Genomic DNA, 11423 nt, shown 5'->3' on the forward strand with positions numbered 1-11423 from the left:
GCTTCAGAAATTCAATCCTAATGAAATCTATGAAGAAATGCTGCGGATTGTTCAATTTAATTTTACACCAGCAACATATTGACATATCACTATGGGTAACCAGGAATTACAGGTCAATAAAAGAAGAATTTTAATATCTTCCTTGACCTGCTAACGCTGATCCAGAGCAATTACAAAAACCAAAGATGCATAGGAAGTAAATTAATAGGAAGTCAGTTGAAACTCTTTCACGGAAAATATTATTACAAAATAGGCACGAATCGTTGCAAGGAAATAACCGCAATTATTACGCTTGAAGCATTAATCAGATTACACTTTTATTAGGATACGAATTAAAAAATAAAATATCTTTAACAAAAATATTTTAATGTGTAAATAACATCTCGGTTCCCCTGAAGGCGAGGATTAAAAGTATAGATCTTAAAAAGAAGTTACGTTAAACTGACCAAATGTTGATATTCAACATACCTAATAGAAACAAAAGCAGTGGATTTCAAAAGGTGTATCAAGCAAGAAGCAGGTTAAACTTTATCTTTGAAAAACTCGATACCGCTTACTACTTGGTTCATCTCGATATTTAATCCCATGGCGAGTCAGTCAATGGCACGTTCATGAATTGAGCTCTGTAGACAACAAAATAGGCTAGATTAGTTTGTAAAGCAACGCCTAGTCTTTACTTAATTTGAGCAGTTCCTGATTTCAGTGGAAAAACTTCTGATGCTCCTAATTTTCAAATTATTGTTAGAAACAATATGCTGATGTTAAAGGGGTATTGGATATTGATGTTCCATACACAGTTAGTGATATTTTCCAATATTGAGAGAGAAAAGTGCCCAGTATATTTGAATATGCTGCTGTGTTCAAATAAATCTGGTTATCAGTGGATATTACTGTTCAACATACAGTTTGTGATCATTTGTTAGTTAGAGGAATATCTGAATCAGATAAAGTAATGACAAGCATTATGTATCACAAAGGTTGGTGTCGAAAAGTGGGACGTTAAATCCACTTTTATTTCACTGATAACACGTAATGCAGATTAACATATTTTTATACGCCCGCATTCTAAGCCTATTACCCAATCCCATTTAGACATATTGTTTAAAATTGTTTAGCTTGTGGCCCCTCTAGAGATTACAATTTGTATCCGATTTTGACGAAACTTAAAATATATGTTTATATCCCAAAGCTCACGGTTCCTTTTGATACTTCAGTGTATCTGACCCTAACTTCCTGATTGTACGTAAAATCGCATTTGTTTTAGCCTGTTCTCTGTCGATCGCTTGCAATGTTTGGGCGTATCTTGCATGGCGATCGCTTGTTTTTCCTAATTAAAGAAGCCGTTAGACCAAAGTTTGCACTAGCTGTTGAAAACTGAATATATACAATGTATTTGGTTTACTGTCAGCCATTGTGTTTATGGGCATTATATAATTTACAAGTCATCAATTATGAATAATTTGAAATGGTAGATCTCTTATAGATGACAAAGTATACTTCAAATTAAAAATTATAATACGATTCCATGACATCCAGTTCTATTATATATTGTATAATGATAGTACTTTCATTTTGGTTTTATAAGCCCCGATTATCTCCTGATTCTGATGAAATAAATCCTGATTCTCGCGGACTTCTTATTGAATAACTCGCATTCTCTCCAGAATCTTATCAAATAACCCGGATTACTCTTGAATAGCTCCGGATTTTTATTATATATCTCAGGATTCTTATTTTTATTCTTTTCTTAATATTTTATTTTTTAAAATTGTTTGAGAATGTGCTATTCCAAATCAAATTCTAGGTTTTTGCTTTATTTGCTTGCTTCACGTTTTCAATTTTAGTGTTAACATACTACATTTTATGGTTGTTTTGATTTAATTCAAGTCTAGCTAAAAGAAACATTAAAATAAAATGGGTGTTGTGTTTTTTTTACATACCCCATGATGTTGTTAGGATATAAAATGTTTTTTGTGGTTTTCTTTTAAATATAATAATTATTCAGCAACACACTTATATGGCCTAAAAATTTATGGCTTGCTGTCACGCAGTTGTCGGTGGTGGGAAAACATCAAATTAGTTCCAACCTTCGATTTCTTTCTTTATGATTTTTTTTTTAGTTGAAAAGATTCAAGGAAGAACAATCTAGTGCTGTGAGTCCAGGCAACAGAATTCAATTACTTCAAAATTCTAGAGGAACTTGTTTGTATAAAAGAACCACTTACTCCATTTTACTGCCGAGAGAACACGCAATATCTTTCAACTTACTATAGTACTGTCGTGGGTATATCGGAATTCACATCCTGGGATTCTTCAAGCACGGTTTAACTTTCATCACCTCTTTTCCTCAGTTTTAAACTGATATAAATACGCACACTAACGCTGTCTGTGTTTCGTCCATAAAATAATCATGAAGGCAGTTCAGCTATGTACGTGTGTGTTACTTTCCCAAATATTGCTTCAAATCAATAAGGGGGGAGGGGGGTCGTTCAGTCTAATCTATTAGCACTTTATGATCTGTTTATTTTCCTATCTAATATCCTTTGTCTTGTCTTTCGATTTTATGTTTTGATGTCATGTGTACTGCCCATCAATAACTAATTTACCATGTGGGTTGTTCTACCGCTTGAACGAACAACCTTGAAGTTACTGATGTGGGGGTTGATTTTTGGTTTGTTTTACCATTTTTTCGGAGTAGTTGCATTGAAAGGCACCAGACTGCGCTACACTCCAATCTAACAAAAATATAGGTATGCTTATAGAGGTGAATATTGTCACGTCACTTAGTACAAAGGTGACTTACACAAAATGAAATATAATCACCGAGCAACTCTTTGATTTTTGAGTTCAACCGTTTATAAATAAATAAAATGTACCATAAAAAAATGGAAATTTGCATATTTTATTTTATTTTTGGAAGTCACTGACAATTTTATTTTTGGAAGTCACTGACAATTTTGATTAATTAATCTTTTTAAAATTCTTTTAGCTCCATGTGAAATATTGTTGTTAGTTCTGCCGGAGAAAACTTTGCCGCCTATCAATGATGATTTATGTACTAACTTAGCTCCAGTACACTGACCACAGACAGACTAACTGAATCAAAAATCAACGCTTCATAACTTTTGTCATTTTTAATCAGTCATACTTTAAAGGGGGTGGGGGCGAGTAATGTAAAAGTTAGAGAGAAAGGAGGGTTAATGTCCACTTGACACTAATTTTGCCATTTTGGGATTAATAAATGGTAACACGTGGTACGGAGGAAAACCTCACGAGATTCAGCATATCACCCATGGTTACATACAAGTCTAAGATCGATTACATAAATTACATATGGGGCCTCATGGTGCACGTGTTTGACTCCACGTGTAATGCAAGTGTTTAAATAATCACCGTGTCACCCTACTTCAAACTGTACGATTTGGTAGAAAGTTTTCTCACTCATGAGAATGATATTAATCACGCAATTTTCTGTATTGTATAAAACGATTTATCAGTATATAACTCCCACGTATGGTTTTGTTCATTCACACTCAGTTATTCAGTCCTATTTATTTCATTCTATTTCCAGAATGATGTATATCAATTGACTATTGTGAACGGCTAGTGAAAATTCCAAAATGGCTGTGCTCGATATTATTATTAGAACAAAGTTAGCAATGATTGTAAATACGCCCACACAGCAACTTCGAATAACCGATAGTATAAACAGCTTGTCCGAAAAGGTGTTATGGAAAACGAGTAACTCTGGGATGAAGGGTTACGGAAGGTGAAATAAGGTTCGTCCTCTTATGATCTCACGGCTCCTTATTGGAAAAAAAAGAAACCCATTCTATAAACAGTAGGCACTGTCGTGTTTTCGGGCAAACAACGGGGATAACGGAACTCTGATTTTGATACGGTTCTTGAATGAAAGATATAGAACGTGAATATCGTTAGGCTTAATTTATCATGATCTAAACGCCAAATTTGAAAGAAAAAACGTTAAAATCTTTAGCTTTTATCATGTTACGTTTGTTTTGTTATGTTTTAAGAAAAGCGTGGCGCAATCCTGGTACGTAAGGCCGCGGAGGGCTGTATGTCGTGATTCCTGATGCTTCAAACCAAATTTCATAAAAACAAAAATCTGTTTAAAACTGCAGTATCTATTGCGTTTACATCATTTTAAGGGGACGTAATTAGCAAGGGAGGATGGGGAACATTAATCGATAGGGTTCACATCAAATTTGAAAACTAATATTTTATAAACTATAGCCACCTATCGCTTTCACGATGTTTTCGTTAGCTACTTTTACCTTTTAAAAATAATTTCGCCTGACTGGAAAAAAAATTCTTAAAACCTATTGTCTGTATGCTGGTTACACAGTGTTATAATTTCCGTCTGATTTCGATATGGTTCATCCGTATTACAAGTTTTAAAACAACATTAACAGGTTTACAAAATAAGTCTTAATGGGTTAGCTACCAGTTGCAATAATTCTGCTAATAAATGCAATGTAATCAAAATACAATAGACACGTTTCATTGGCCAAATTTACATTACGGTTACTATTTTGTAGTGTAAACGGGTTAAACATAAGCGTACCGTGCTAATTTGGCCCAGTTAAATGTTCGTAGTGTAAACGCTATCTGATCTGAGAACGGTTCTCAGTACGGATTACTGCGCATGCGCCAAACGAAACTTGACCTTTTTCCCGCGAACTTTGACAACCGCCATAATTGTTTTCATCCGTAGGGACTGAAATTAACTTTTCTGTGAAGTGTTCCACATTTGGCGTGTCTGGCACGGTTCCATGATCGGTTATTGTAGAGTAATGTAAACGGGTCAATTTCTTATCGCGGCCAAGTGTAAACGTGGCTATTGACTAATCCCTAACATCAACCAGAACGCCGGTTACACAACAACTCTTCCAGATCCCAGTGCACTGATGCTATGTAAAACAAAATTTTGAACTATAAAAAACGAAACGAAATAAGGATCTGTGTTTTAATCAGATTGCTAATAAATGATACTGTGACACACACGGCCACATTAACAATACTTGTTAATACTTAAACACCTTTTGATATGGTGTCGTCAATAAATATGAAATAAAGGAACTTTTTGATTGATTTTTTTTTAAATGTCGATTTCATTAAATTTGTTATGTGACATGAGTATCCGACTACATCTACAGATTGATCTGCTATTGGTATTTAGCTGATTGTGTGTTCAACAGTCGATAAGTCGTGATCTTATCCCATTGCTGATAATAATTAAACATCAGATCCACTAGGTATTCAACACTTTGATGTTAACCTAAATCAAAGAGGTTTATGCCCTTTAAATCGCTGGGTATTTACAATTCAAAATCAGATGAACAAAGCCTTATTTAATCAAATTGACGCTTTCATTTTTCACCCAACTCGATTACAATTAACTTGGAATTCAAGGAGATATAAGATAAATCGATACCAGATTTTTATAACCTGTAAGCCATTAAATAATGGATGTAAAACATGTGGAATTCCCCAAAAGCAGATTTTCCTCTAAAAAAGTAACAGGTTTACTGCTAACGGGAGTGTTTACAAAACAACTACTAGAACGAAAACTAAGCTGGTTAAATCTTACAGGCAGGTGTTAGTATTACGGCGTCTCCATAAAAATCCACATCATCTTGTGTTTTCGGAAGTGATCTCCTATTACGTCACGATTTTCTCGACGATTTGGTAATAAAATGGCTGTCTAGTAGTCTCGTGGGTATTCGCCATATAATCAACAGAACTATTTACACCTAAACAAAAAGCTAGGGAAAACAACAAACAAGTCCCGTACACAATGATGTCGCTAAGATTTTCATTCGATATTATGTATAAGGTGGGCGTAAAATAAAAACTAAACAACTCTTGACTTCCATTTGCCTAAAATTGCCTACCAAACTATTGGCAAATGAAACAGCCGGGAATAGGTATCGAATTGACGTGGTAACGATACGCTAAATAATTTAAAGTTACGTGCGTCATGTGCATATCAAATTTCTCCCGGTGTAATGCACGCTACTGTGTACTCGGATTAGTTATTTAACATTTAATTAAAGAAACATTAAACTATTGACGCCAGATTATGCCCCCCCCCCCCGTCTTGGATTCAATCGGATTTAAAATAGGTGAATCAATAAATGTTCGCGGACAACAAAATGGTGACGGGCTTATTACACAGCGAGCAGCACATATCCGTGAAATTTCAAGTTAACATATTTTTGTAAATATGAACCATTTTGGAATTGATATTAGAGATTCATCTACAATATTATTGATGGGACGCATCAAGACATAAAATACTTTTCTAAGATATTTGTCTAGTACTAAGGGAGGTTTACATATAATGATGGATAAAATGCTCTTGATCCCCGATCTATGACGATCATATCTTTTCATAAATATCTTCATAGCAATTCTTTGATCTAATTTAATATCAGACCTAAAGATAACGAGTTTGTTTGGCTTTTTGTTGTTTTTTTTTATCCAATTTAAATCATTAGTAACAAACTCTCAAAATATAATTAGTAATCCAAAGCCCTACCAATTTGTTCATTTCTACACGTATTGGTATTGTAGTAAAAGAACTGTCTTGATGCTAGAACATTTTGCAGAGAGTTACAGATTTTAATCATAAAATACAAGGCTGAGTAAAAACAGGTTTATGAACTGAACTCTTACTCTGTGTGCTAGCAATCTAGATATCGATCAATGTTTAAATTGAAATCCATCTTAGTTACAGTTTTCTAGTAAAAACAACCTTCAAACTCTCCCAATCCCATTCTCTACTTGTCACAGCATACCACCACGGATTCTTTATTTTACGATTTTCAACCCAGATGAACATTCTTCGTCTTTTTTAAATGTCACATTCGTGAAAATATAATTCAAAGATCAATATAAGATGAAATATGTGTAGTTCATTGAAATGACCGCTCAAAGATTTACCTTTTGTTAAATAGAACAGGGATTAAAGTCTTACTTTAGTGTACCTGGGCTACGAGAAAAGTTTTTATAGGACACTGCAATTACCGCATGCTCTTCATTCAATTCCAACTGGCCGAAAGGTTAGCGCGTGCGCGCTGGATCATCAGGTCTGTCATTGAGTCAACTGGGTTTTCTCCGGGTCCTTCGGTTTCCTCTCACTGCTAAATTATTGAAATAAAATTGAACCATATAGTCTCGAAAGGGCCTAGTTTGTGTCGAGTGGACGTTAATCTCTCTTTCTCTCTCTGTCTCTCTCCCTCTCTCTCTCTCCTCGATCGACGCTTCAACAAAAGTCACAGTTAAAGATTTCAAATATTTCTGAAATCGTTGGACCAATAAGGAGATACAACTGCTACACCAAGATGCTTTAATGGAGTAGATATTTCATTTCCGGGCAGTAGATTCCACCAAGAGACCCCGAGTCTAGCGATTCAGTTATCGTAGACGAACAGCGATTTACCAACTGATCAATCCTGTTATTGCGGACTGACTTCGACGGTGTATCTCATTATTTCTTCTAGTGTTTTTATACAAGATAGCATTTTATATCATATATGTCTCTGGTTTAAAGAGAAGAAACTAAGAAACTTCGAGTAGGGGGTTGTTTTTAAGCTTGGCATTCCGTTTTCAGGATTGACAAATAAGATGTGTCAAGTAGATTGTATGGGACAAAAAGACAGAACAGGTAAAAAATACCTTGACAGTCGAAAATGAATTAAGAGTGGGTGGCATCTCGAGTGTTCGAGCTACATTCACCTTTGGATACATAACTCTAAAATTATGGACTGCCATATGATTTTGTTGGAATGTCCGAAATATTGCGTTTCGTTTCTTATATTATTACAACCTAGCAATATGAACGGTACCAAATTATTTGATTCAGTTTTTGTTTATAAATCAGTAGCGTAGTTAGGATGTTAACATTGGAAGGGGGTATGGGGTCAAAGAACAGATATTCAGATGCATTATCGAGCCCAACGACATCTACATTATTTGCATTCTGTACTGGTTTGAATCTTATTTTGTCTATTTGGTATATATCGAATAGAGCTAAATTAATTGTTTCAACTGAGGGAACGCCGACCTAGTCTACTAGGATTTGCTTGCATATATTTTTGCGGAACGACGAAAATGTCTATCATATATTTTTCATGCATCAAGTACATTTAAATATCTTAACAAATGTTTATACACTGCGCAATTCATACGGTAACATGTACAGTAAATGAGTATCGGAATTCTGAAACGAACTCGTTAAAGACATCCGGATATCGCGCAAACGGATTGTCTGGTTATTCGTCTGTCGGTAACAAGAATGTTGACGGTCAAATTAATTCATTTCTCTTTCCGACTGCCATACACATTATCCAAACGGAAGTCGTTTATACACGAAGGTAATTTTTTTGCCATTATACAATAACGAGAGGGGGAGTGTGTGTGTGTGGGGGGGGGGGGGAGGGTAAATTGGCATTGCCGAATTTCAGATATTTTTATTTCAGACTCTACAGTACAATCAAAATAGGTTTTAAGCAAATTGACATGTCAGAATATATTGTCTAAATATAGATAACAAATCCACAACAAATACCATATTTTGATGGACTATATTTGTGTCATTGGGAGCTAACAATGCTAGCCTTAAAGACGCTTTACTTTCTGACAGTATTCCTCTAAAATATATCTTTATATTGATATACAATCACTCAGTGTATACATCATTTAATCGTAGTGTTGGAACATTTCCGTTTCTGAAAAAGAAAAGGTTTATATTTCTATCACTATTCTACTAACTGGTGACAGTTTGTTAAAAAAAAAATGCAGCGGTGTCAAGGCGGATATTTAGAAAACCATTTCCGTCTTCATTAGCCCAGTCGGTGCAGAACAGTAGGACATTAAATCTCACTTCAGTTCATTTCAGAAACCATTTTGTAATTACATGTTACTTGTTTTATGCCAATGTCCCACTGGGGAACAATCATCGGCGATGTGGAATTTCACAAATTTTCTCCCGATGGCTCGCGACGAGATGCAACCCCGAGATTGGGAATGTGTCAACGAAATGTCATCGAACATTCGCCGAGTATTCAAATATCTTCGAAGATCCCCTGATACTTCTGCGAGACATCGCTGATGCTTCGGGAATGCTTTAGTGAATAAAATATTTCGCGAAAGCTCCAGGAAGATTCCCCGTGGATCTGAAAAGCTCCGTGGGTGCCTCATCGACCTATTTTCGGGACAAAATTTTTTTTAATGCAAGCGATGTTTCCCGGGCTGACGCTCATTAATTTCCATCAGTAGTACACTTTCCTGGGCAAAAAATGCCCAGTAGGACCTAGGCATTAACATATAAAATTACAAGACGTACAAAAGCACACGAAATCTTAAAGCCTTCTATTTTAAACAGAATGTACTGAAGCCCAATGATACAAAATCATAACTGTGTAAGAAATAAATCACTCGACACAAATCTACTACAAACGTTAGAATGATGCCAATTCCAGTTATCTTTCATTGCTTATCAACCATTCAGTGATGTATTTGTAAAGGTTTTTTTCTGTTTACATCAACAACGAGCATCTTAAACATACATTTGGGGATATTATTTACTACCTTTCTAACTGAACCAAGTGCTTCAAATATTACCTTTGTATTATTGTTACGTATAATTTGTGAGTACTATATGAAGTCGTCTCTCATCGGCTGATCTAATTTGGAAAGATAAATTGTTCCGTTTTATCCCTTGATAGATATTTAATATGTTAAAGGAACTGAATATATCAAAGATTTATGTATTTTTAATTTATAGATTTGAGTATTATCGTTCAGCATGATATTCTGAAACCTTATTAGTAAGCTGTTTATTAAAGATGCCTTCTCACGTACAAACTGCGTGCACATAAAAGATCCATTGGCAGTTGGAATTCGAACAGCAGGAGGTTAAACCCCATTTCATTTCATTTCTGTGGATTAACCGACATGGATTGTCCTCTGCAAACTTTTTCCACGGTTTAATCGCTGAGTCTGCCGGAGGCTTAAGTCTCGCATTGGTCTCACAGCCGTTAGGTATTAAATCAACACAAAATACGTCATTCGAGCAAACAGCTTGTCTATTAGTGACACCCTTACTTGTTTGTCTCGTAAACAGTATCAGGGAACCCAGTGTTTTTCTATAGATTGAACGGCCCCATTTTCCTTAGATACCCTATTATGATTGGCAATAACTGCCCTATAAATACTTTTGTGGCAGTCTATCTTTAAAGAAATACAAGATAATGGATCATTGTAAGATTTGGCCATGCATGGATCGACAAATCTGTTTCTAACATATTCATTATGAAAAAGATGCACGTGTGTACTCGCATGCAACAAAATTGTAAAATGTACCCTTGACGCCTTATTATGATCTTAAATCCACAGGAAAATTTTGAAAATTGACAACCGCAAACCCATTTTCCAAGGATTTCAGACCAAAGCAGAAGAAGGCAAATTTTTGATTTCCGATACAATTAGATAACAGAATGCCCCAAGAGCAGTACCATTAGATGAATTTGAAAATTCTCTTCAGTGTCAAAAACAAAAACCTTTTATTCTCAGTTTTTGGCGATTATTTCGGCGATAATGACTTATGAAGAACCAAGTAGAGGTTAAAAGATGAATTACACGGTTCTCGGTATAATGAGGTCAAACACATAAAGTTCTTTCCTTGTAGTACACTTCTTTTTTTGTCAGTCATTTTTTTCCTATCTTTTCTTTCTCCTGTCCTGTGTCCTGTCCTCTTCTTTCTTTTCCCTCTCCTTTCTTTCTCTTTTCTTTTTTCTTTATAGGCTTAGGCCCACTTTTTCCTTTTTATTATTTCTTTTTTCTTTATAGGCTTAACCCCACTTTTTTTTAATGAGCTTAGGCCCACCTGTCACGGACAGATTGACAGGTGGGCCCAGTCCTACACTGGTGGAGAATGGTGAAATCGTACTAATAGTAAGTGCAGGGGGACTGCGCCACACATACTTTACACAAAACAAATCTACGGATAAGACACAATACGCAGACTGTATTACAATCAAACGATCATTTCAAATTAAGTGAATGTATACGGCAGCTAACCGTAAGAGTCCACTGCGCTGTACAGACTTCACTTAAAATAAAATAAAAATAATCAGGAATATAAACCAGAGAAAACTTTTGAAAACATGCTATGTTATCATGAAAAGCATATAATTCTCTGATCTATACACCTCCTGCCGCATTGCCAATCGTCTTTCCTCTCTCACGATCACGATTTGTTTCCTCAGTCTCTCATTACAACATTTTGATGTGTAAATAATCATGATGTTTATAGTAAAATATGACTTAGTTCTTCGAGGGGTCGCAGTCAACAAATGGTTGGAAACCACGGGTCTAAATACAATCAAATTAGCCGA

Source organism: Patella vulgata, chromosome 9, assembly GCF_932274485.2.
Source record: "Patella vulgata chromosome 9, xgPatVulg1.2, whole genome shotgun sequence".
Lineage (NCBI taxonomy): Eukaryota > Metazoa > Mollusca > Gastropoda > Patellidae > Patella > Patella vulgata.